The sequence below is a fragment of the Rhipicephalus microplus genome, unplaced genomic scaffold (assembly GCF_043290135.1).
Source record: "Rhipicephalus microplus isolate Deutch F79 unplaced genomic scaffold, USDA_Rmic scaffold_168, whole genome shotgun sequence".
In the NCBI taxonomy this organism is placed as follows: Eukaryota; Metazoa; Arthropoda; class Arachnida; order Ixodida; family Ixodidae; genus Rhipicephalus; species Rhipicephalus microplus.
In genome coordinates, this window is record NW_027464739.1 from 45,204 (window position 1) to 54,273 (window position 9,070).

Sequence of the window (9,070 nt, forward strand, 5' to 3'; positions counted from 1 at the left end):
CCTGGGGTCCACGTCGCTTCAGGTACGTGCGTGGTGCGTCCGTACGTCTAGTGCGCAATTTTCTTGGAACTTCCAGCAACTGGCAATTCCATTGAGGTGAGCGTGCGAGGATGTTCGTTGTAATTAACGAGAGCCAACGGTGGATGAGCTGGTATGAGATGGTGTTCAGAAATGAAGTGTTTGATCAACAAGGCGATGCCCGCCGTGGTGGTCTGATGGCCGTAAGGTACTCGGCTGCTGCCCCGCAGGTGGTGGGATCGAATCCCGGCCGCGGCGGCTGCATTTCCCTGTGCTCAGATTAGGGTGCACGTGAAAGAACCCCAGGTGGTCGAAATTTTCCCATAATCATATGGTGGTTTTGGGACGTCAAACCCCAAAGGTCAGTGGACATAGGAAAAGCACATCGGGGCTTTGCCGCTCCACCGTACAGCAGGTGTGTGCGGAGTGGGTCCTGTGGCGTTCTTTGCGATTTTAATTTGTGATGGGGAATAGTGTAGATGCGTAGACGTGGCGAGAGCACGCGTCTTCAGGTTCAGACGCCGCGTGAAGATGTGAAATAAAAATGCCTTCGCTTGCCACTGCAACTGTAAACAGAAACACCAACCAAACCCCATTTTCTAGAGGCTTTTTTTATTTTTCGTTGCGAAACGGGTGAATTCGAAAAGCGGAAATAGCTTGGCACATACATACACACTTCTACACACATACATACATACACATCGCACATGCATACACATCGTATACACACTTCTAGCTTTCCTCCGAAACAGTAATGATAATTTCCTCAATAGTTTTATTAATATGAGTAGGAATGTTGAAAAAAATAAGAAACTTGAGTATGTACGTGTGAACATAACAAAATAAAAGAGACCCTCCATATATGAAATACACACGGAAACATTTATTTTCCCAGAGCAATCGTAAGTGTAAACACAGCTAGCGCACTCCCTGCACGCGAATACCGCGTCAGCCGGGGCGCGGTATTCGGGGCACCGTCTCGGACACTCGACGCACCCACGCCGTTTACCCCGGTATCATGGGTAAATCCGAACACTCCTTCTATCATTGAATTTATTGTCGAACTCACCCCGCAGGGGGTGAGTGGGCCGATCCCGGAGGTAGTGCAATACCGGGCCAACCCGTGGCGGAGGTGAAGCAAGCTTCAAGCACTCCGCCGCATCACAAAAATAAGTTTAATATCTTGGATCCAAATAGGATCCGTATCAGATATTAAGCTGATAAGAACAGATACTACATCAAAGAGAAGTTTATTCACTTCCAACTGAGTAAACAATCACATCATTATACGTACACAATACGCAGCCATATTTTGGCCGGATACAGTTCAAAAGGGGCGTAAATAAATACACATTCATTGACGTAAGAGACAAAACGCTTGATGAACTATATACACTATGTACAAACTTGCTATGCGCACATGCTTCTGTACGCCTGAATAAGCACTACACACACCACATATATACATGAATGGAACACACTAAGATATTTACATATTTACAGCGTTGCTTTCCCTTAGCTCTTGTAACAAAGAATTGAGGAAGAAAAGGAGGGGGGGGGGGGGTTAATGGCTTATCAGGGGGGCGTGAAGCTTGCCCTCTCTTACAAAAAAGAATTTGGTATGCCAGCGTCGGAGGAAGCACTCCTCGCCGCTGGCCTCGAGTTCGCCCGATAGGTGAGCCCATAACAGCCGCCTTATGCGCGAGACGGTCGGGAACGCGGCTCGCACAGGCTTCCTGCGCGCCTCTGCTAATGAGCGCCTTTGCCAGATAGCCAGCAATGTGTAAACAAGCACCAGTTGGGCAAAGGCACCCTTGTTGCGCTTGTGGTAAGGAGGGGGCCGGATACCAAAGGAATGGGCTACCATCCGCCACACGGGTTTCACCGAGATACACTGAAAAAGCGCGTGATCCTGCGTTTCCACTGCGCGGCAGTTAGGGCAGCGTGCATCTGGGACAATTCCAAATTTGTTGAGGCGTTCTCTGGTGGGGAGCACAGCCCAGGCCTTTTTCACCAGAAAGTCGTGTGCATCACGGGGGGTGCCGCAGCGAAGCGAGTTCAGTTCGCGCCTCGCGCGCTCAGCGCGTTTCCGGTCCGAGTCGCTCAACTGTTCCAGCGTGATAGCTTCGACGATGCGCGCTGGCGGGTCCTCGTCCACGTCGCCGTCAGGCACTTCTTTTTGCAACATGCGCCACGTCGCAGATGCCGTTTTATAGAAGGGCGCAGGCTCCTCCGCAAAGGGTCCGGTGTGACGGCCTGCATCCAACCAGTCATGCCTCACTCCGCTCCAGTACAGTAGTAAGTTGCGACCCAAGTAATCGCTCGCGCGCACGAGCATGCGGGCGGTTTTCAGGGCCAGGACCCTACTTACGGTCAGAACATGCGGGAGACCGAGACCCCCTTCAGACGTTGCCAGTTGCAGCATGTTTTGTTTCACCGGTGGCGGTTTCCCGTCCCACATGTATGCGTTTATGAGCTTAGACAGCTGGCTTACTGCTCTTGCGGGCATCACCGCCACTCGGCTCGCATGCGAGGCTAGGGCGCAAATGCTTGTCTTGACCGCTACGGCTTTCTCTCTAAGCGTCAGGCCTCGCAGGTCTGCGCGCTCTGACACTTGTTCAGCCCTTTCGAGGACTCGGGACCACGTCGAGGCCGCAACTCCTTCACAGGAAAAGTATATACCAAGGACCTTCACTGTGCTCACCGCCTCGTAGTTGCCGATCGCGTGCGCCGGGAAATGGCCGAATAGGAGTGCCTTGCACTTTCCCTCGTTCAACTGCGCTCCTGATGCGAGGGCGTAGGATGCAAAGACCTGGCGAAAACGGTCGAGGCTACTAGGGTCCCTGACAAAAAGGGAGATGTCGTCGGCGTACGCGAGCACTTTCAAGTCCGCTGATCCTGTGAGGGGGAGGCCTCGGATGTGCGCATCGCTGGCAAGAGACGAGAGTAGCGGCTCTATCGAGAGTACAAAGAGGGTCGGGCCGAGTGGGCACCCCTGCCTTATCCCTCTTGTGTATTGGAAGGTAGCTGTCGTGGAGCCATTTACCACTACGTGGCATCTGAGATCAGAGTACAGGAGCTCGATCACTTGTACAAAACCTGGCGGGAGGCCGAACTCTCGAAGCGTTTCGAACAGGTAAGTGTGCCTAACTCTGTCGAAAGCTTTTGCTTGATCGAGGGAAAGAAAGGCTCCCGTGACTCTTTTCTCAGATGCGTATTGAAAGACGTCTCTTGTGACAGTCAGATTGGCAAACATTGACCTGCCCGGGACTGCGCAGGCCTGATGCGGACCAATGATGTCTGGCAAAAAGGACTTAAGCCGACTGTTTAGAATTGAAGCGACGATCTTATAATCGACGTTGAGCAGCGTGATTGGACGCCACGACGACGGCGTGTTCCGCGGTGCACCCTCTTTCAGAATAAGGACTACGCGCCCCATGCCAAAAGAGGCAGGTTTCGCGTGTCCTTCAAGGACCGTGTTGACGACTGCCAGGAGCGGTTCCTTCAGGGTCTCAAAAAAAGTGGCATAGAAGCCCGCGGTGAGGCCGTCCGCGCCGGGGGCCGAGTTCGGTGGCATTTGCTCGATCGCGGCCCTCAACTCCTCTAACGTGGCTGCGCCACACATGGTCGAGCCCTGATCTTCTTCCAGGCACTTTAGGGATTTGTACAACTCCGACAGGCACGCTGGCACCGAGAGGGTCGTCGTGGGGTCCGGCTCGCGGAACGCTGACTCAAAGTGCTGCAAGAAAGTCGCCTCGATCTCGGTCGGGTCCTTCGTGAGCGTACCGTCGGGGCGCATGACTTCCACTATGCGTACCGAGCCGTTTCCGCGTACTTCGCGCGGGGCGGCCTCTGACTGTTCATCGGAGGCGGCCCGAGTCGCACATCTTTCGCCGTTAGCCGCCCGAAGTAGTCTTTCGTACTGCACCTTAAGGGAGGAGAGGTAATCTCGTGTACAGGTGGTGAGGATGTCCGCACTCTGAATGATACGCATTCTGCGCAGTATCTCATTCATCTCGGACGTCATGCGCTTTCTTCTTTCACTACCTTCTTCTTGGAGAAGAGCCTTCCATGCCGCCTTGAGGTCGTCCCAGGTAGTCGGTGTTATGCGGGAGGTCGCTCTGATCGAGGCCTCTATGCGTGCCTGGATCTGTGGAACGGACACTGGATCCTTCAGTAGTGCCGAATCCAGGCGCCACGACATATCATTCGATTTGGGGCCAGGCTTTGCACGGACTGTGGTTAACAGTGGCGCGTGGTCAGAGAGACGAGTCAAAGCAGATGGTAGCGGGAGCACCTCACACGCTGCTAGGGAGGGCAGTAGGAACTCTGGTAAGTAGGCACGGTCGAGCCGGCTAGCGGTGGCCTTTGACACTCGGGTGGGGCCGAAATCGTCGTCGTGGAGGACGACCCATGCGTCGGAAAGTCGCAGGCAGCGGAGCACCCTGATGAGTTCTTTTGCGTGGTAGGCTGAGCCACCGCGACCCGGTCCCCGGATATCCCTCGTAGCGTCTACCACACAGTTGAAGTCTCCCAGGACCACATGCGGGAGGGGGGCTAGCAGGAACTCTCCAAGCTCCCTGAAGAAGGGATTGGTCTCCGATCTCGTGACAGGCGCGTACACGTTGACGAACCGGACTTTCTGCCCATCGATGAAAATATCGACTATCAACGTGCGGCCATCGGCCCCGAACGCGCAATGAGCCTTTTGTCTAAACCTCCCGGAGACAAAGACGACCCCGACCCCGCAGGACTTAGCCCTCGTCAAGGAAAAAAAAGCTTCGACCTGGCACAGGCTACGGAAGTGCGCGACGTCGAGGGGGGAACGGAAATTCGCCTCCTGGACGAACAGCAGGTCAATATCTTGGGAGCGGGCAAACGAAATGACCGCGGTTTGCTTCGTTTTGTCGCGGAGTCCGCGCACATTCCAGGTAGCGAAGCGGAGTTGGTCAGTCATTCGAGGGAACTAGAGGGCGAGCGGGGGGGGGGGGGGGGGGGGGGGGGGCATCAGTGTGCGGGAGGTGGAGCGCTCAGCGAGGGGGGAACAGCAAACGGCGCGCTCGCCTGTGCTGCCATCTGTGGCTAGGTAAACAAAACGCCTCGCTGGCTTTACGCCTGCGCTGCCATCTGTTGCGAGGTAATCAAAACGCCTCGCTGGCTTTAGGGGGCGGTTCCCCTTTGCCGGCGGTGCTCTGGGCTAGCTTCTGCGTCTTCGCCCTCGGGGGGGCGTCACTGTCACTGCTCCTGGCGTCCGGCCCGGTTCGCCGCTGCCGCGCCTCTCTGCTTGTGGCTCTCCCCCTCGGATCCTTCTTATCATCCTCTCCTTGCCGTCGGCGCGAGCGAGAGCGTGCCCGCTCATCACGGCCTGGCGCTGGCTGTGACGCAAGCGGGTCCGGTTTACGACTCAAGTGGGGCGGCGCGTGATCAAGGGGGAGCCGGGAGGTGGGCGGCAGGTTTGATTGAGCGCCGTGGCGGTGGCGGTCATCCGGAAGCTCGTAGTACCCGCGGCTCACGATGGGCAGGTCGTCTCGTGTGGGGTCTTTAATGCCGTCATCTAAGTCCTGAGCGGACACTGGGGCGAGCATATTCACCGGCGCTTTTGAGATGGAGAGGGGAAGCTCATCCCTGTCAGTTGTTGCGGCAGTGTCTGAAGTGCTGTGACAGCCATCCTGGCCCGACAGGGGGGCGGACGGTGTAGAAGGAGCCGAGGGTGTCGAGACGGTTTCGAGGTCACTCGACTCTGTTTCTGATGACGTGGCGGCGGTGTCGTCATTCCTCTCGGGCCTCTCTTCCTCGTTGGCGGGTGAATTTGTCACAGGGACACTTGCGAGCAAGCTACTGTCCGTATCATGGTCTCGGCTGGGGGAAGCTGTCGGCGGCGTGCGAGCCGCGGTCCTGGGCGTCAAGACTTGCATGCGCGAGTGGAGTACGCCTGGCCTGGGTGCTGAGGGGCCGCTCGACTGCGCTAAGTTCGGCTCAAGGTTTGTCACTGAGGGGAAACCGCGTGCGGCGGACGCGTAGGTGCGCCTCCTAAAACAATCTCTCGTCCCGTGTTGCCCCCCACAACGCTTGCATTCGGCTGAGCAGCCCTCAGTGTCGTGCCCGAAAATTCCACATCGTTTGCAGTAAGGTGCGGAGCACGCGGTCGCCATATGGCCCACCTCGCTGCATCGTGCGCACACCCGCCTCATGCCTCGGTATTCGAACATGACACGGTGCCCCGCAATGGTCGCAAAGTTGGGCACCGGTTTGCTCATTTCGATTTTAACGACCCTGACGCCGTTTAACTTATTTTGACGGGAGGCCACAGTAGCAAACGAAATGCCCCGCACCTTACCATACTGCGCCAGGGCGTTGCCAAGTATCTCGTCGGGCATATAGGCTGGGTACCGGTAGGCGTTTACATACGTGACCGGCGGCCCTACGGCCTCAACCGGTACGCTTATGCCATTCACCCGGAAACCCTCAGCCACCATTAACTTAGTTGCCTGACTGGCGTTACGGGTGCATACGAGAAACTTGGCACCGCCCATATGCTGCAACACGAACACACTATCATCGCCTGCAACTACTTCGACTGCATCGATCAAGTCATCAAGAGAAACGTCGCCATCCGGCGCCGTAAACAGGAAACAGTTTTCTCTCACAGGTAAATCGGATGTGGCCGCCATTCTGAGGGCGTTGTCGCCGGTGGAAGGGGGCGTGACTGGTGGAAACTTGTGTCGTGCAGGCGCGCTGCACACTGGTAGTAGCGGCTCAGCCGAGGCGGGCGCCGCGCAGGATCAGGAGGCGGCCGGTAGGCAGCAGGGGGGCTCCGGGACGGCGGGCGTGGACCGGGGACCTTGCTCCTTCCGGCATGGAACAGGCGGGCACCGGGCGGGAAGGCCCGAAACCCAGGGGCAGCGGTCGCACGTCGGAGACGGCAACGCCACGCAGGCTATTCTTGGAGGCTTGAACCCCGGGGATGACGTCAGCGTGACGTGACCCCGGGTCCGACGTAGTGACTCGCGCGAGGCAACTGCTTACACGACCCTTGATCTTAGCCAAAAGGCCGAGAAGCGATGCAATTCATTAGCACGTAATTAAAATCCATTCTTTCACACCTCGTACTTAGTTCTGGCCAAAAGCCGGGCAAACAGTAGCAAAGCAATTCCGACGTCCACCCATGCACAACCAGCATTGTGCACCGACAGCGGCAGCGCTGGCTTCACGGCATTGCTTTTATCCCCAGTCCGCTTGAAGTTTCTAGTTTCGCTTACAAACATGTTAAAACTGAAACCTTCTTTTTCCCAGAGGTCGAAGCCACGCGTGCTTGCTTGCATGCGTACTCTCTATGCGCCCATGACGTCACACCAAATGCTTGCCGGCGAACATTATCAGGCATGTCGCGAGGGATGCTACAGCACTTGTTTTAAAAACTGATGCATAGTGTACATGTCCAACTCGAGCACCAAAATCTAAAAGGAAAAAAAAAAAAAATGACTGTGCAAAATGTGAATACGTCACCTATCCAACATGGCTTCTACGCCGGCTGCCCAAGCAACGCCTCTGCAACGACGCCCACAATCATCGGCAAAAAGGTGGTGCCTTTGGCTGCTTCAGCACGCACAACATATGCCTTGCAAGTTCCGACGTGGCGGAACACCGCACCGAGGTCGACGAAGGTCCTGCCGTGAAAGGCAGACCCGGGAATGCGTGCGAAACGTCTACCGCGTGGGTTGTGAAGCCGGTGAATGAAGGATCATGTGGCAGAGGGTGACGGAACGTGAGTGTGCGACTTGCCGCTGCGATGTCGTTCAAGCGTTCAACGGGCCGGCAGGTTCTGTCTGTCGTGGTCGAAAACGTCCGAGTTTTGCTGATTCCGAGGGGTAGGAGTGCTATGGTGGCGTGTACGAGGCGCTGGTGCGGCGCTCCGTCGATCGTGCCGGACGGACATGAGGCGGCCGAAGGCGGTCGTCAAGTGGTCGCGGAAATCAGTGGAGAAGTACTCGCCTGCGCTTTTCGTCGAAGACTCGCGACAGACGGTCTTCGGGAGACACGGGTGGTTGCACAAATGCGACCGTGCGTCAACGTGCAGCCATATTCGTGGATTATTTCGCCCCATTACGATAGCTTCGTCACTGCGCTCGCTGGTGTTGCTTGTTTTTGTTGACCTTCACTTGTGGCTCACACCCACTGTGGGGGATTGGCTGGTTTGTTGTTCTGCTTCTTCGACTTCTACATACTCGGCTTAGTGAAGCTGTGAGGAGTGACGAGTGGGTACGGAGGCAAAGCGCGCCCGGGGCGTGATCTCACGCGTCCTGGGGTCCACGTCGCTTCAGGTACGTGCGTGGTGCGTCCGTACGTCTAGTGCGCAATTTTCTTGGAACTTCCAGCAACTGGCAATTCCATTGAGGTGAGCGTGCGAGGATGTTCGTTGTAATTAACGAGAGCCAACGGTGGATGAGCTGGTATGAGATGGTGTTCAGAAATGAAGTGTTTGATCAACAAGGCGATGCCCGCCGTGGTGGTCTGATGGCCGTAAGGTACTCGGCTGCTGCCCCGCAGGTGGTGGGATCGAATCCCGGCCGCGGCGGCTGCATTTCCCTGTGCTCAGATTAGGGTGCACGTGAAAGAACCCCAGGTGGTCGAAATTTTCCCATAATCATATGGTGGTTTTGGGACGTCAAACCCCAAAGGTCAGTGGACATAGGAAAAGCACATCGGGGCTTTGCCGCTCCACCGTACAGCAGGTGTGTGCGGAGTGGGTCCTGTGGCGTTCTTTGCGATTTTAATTTGTGATGGGGAATAGTGTAGATGCGTAGACGTGGCGAGAGCACGCGTCTTCAGGTTCAGACGCCGCGTGAAGATGTGAAATAAAAATGCCTTCGCTTGCCACTGCAACTGTAAACAGAAACACCAACCAAACCCCATTTTCTAGAGGCTTTTTTTATTTTTCGTTGCGAAACGGGTGAATTCGAAAAGCGGAAATAGCTTGGCACATACATACACACTTCTACACACATACATACATACACATCGCACATGCATACACATCGTATACACACTTCTA

The 9,070-nt window shown here is 55.9% G+C and overlaps 1 pseudogene; it reads right to left on the bottom strand.

The window, feature by feature from the left end:
- Window positions 1-1,096: 1,096 nt before the first annotated feature.
- Window positions 1,097-1,271, bottom strand: LOC142791464 (U2 spliceosomal RNA; annotated as a pseudogene).
- Window positions 1,272-9,070: the final 7,799 nt, after the last annotated feature.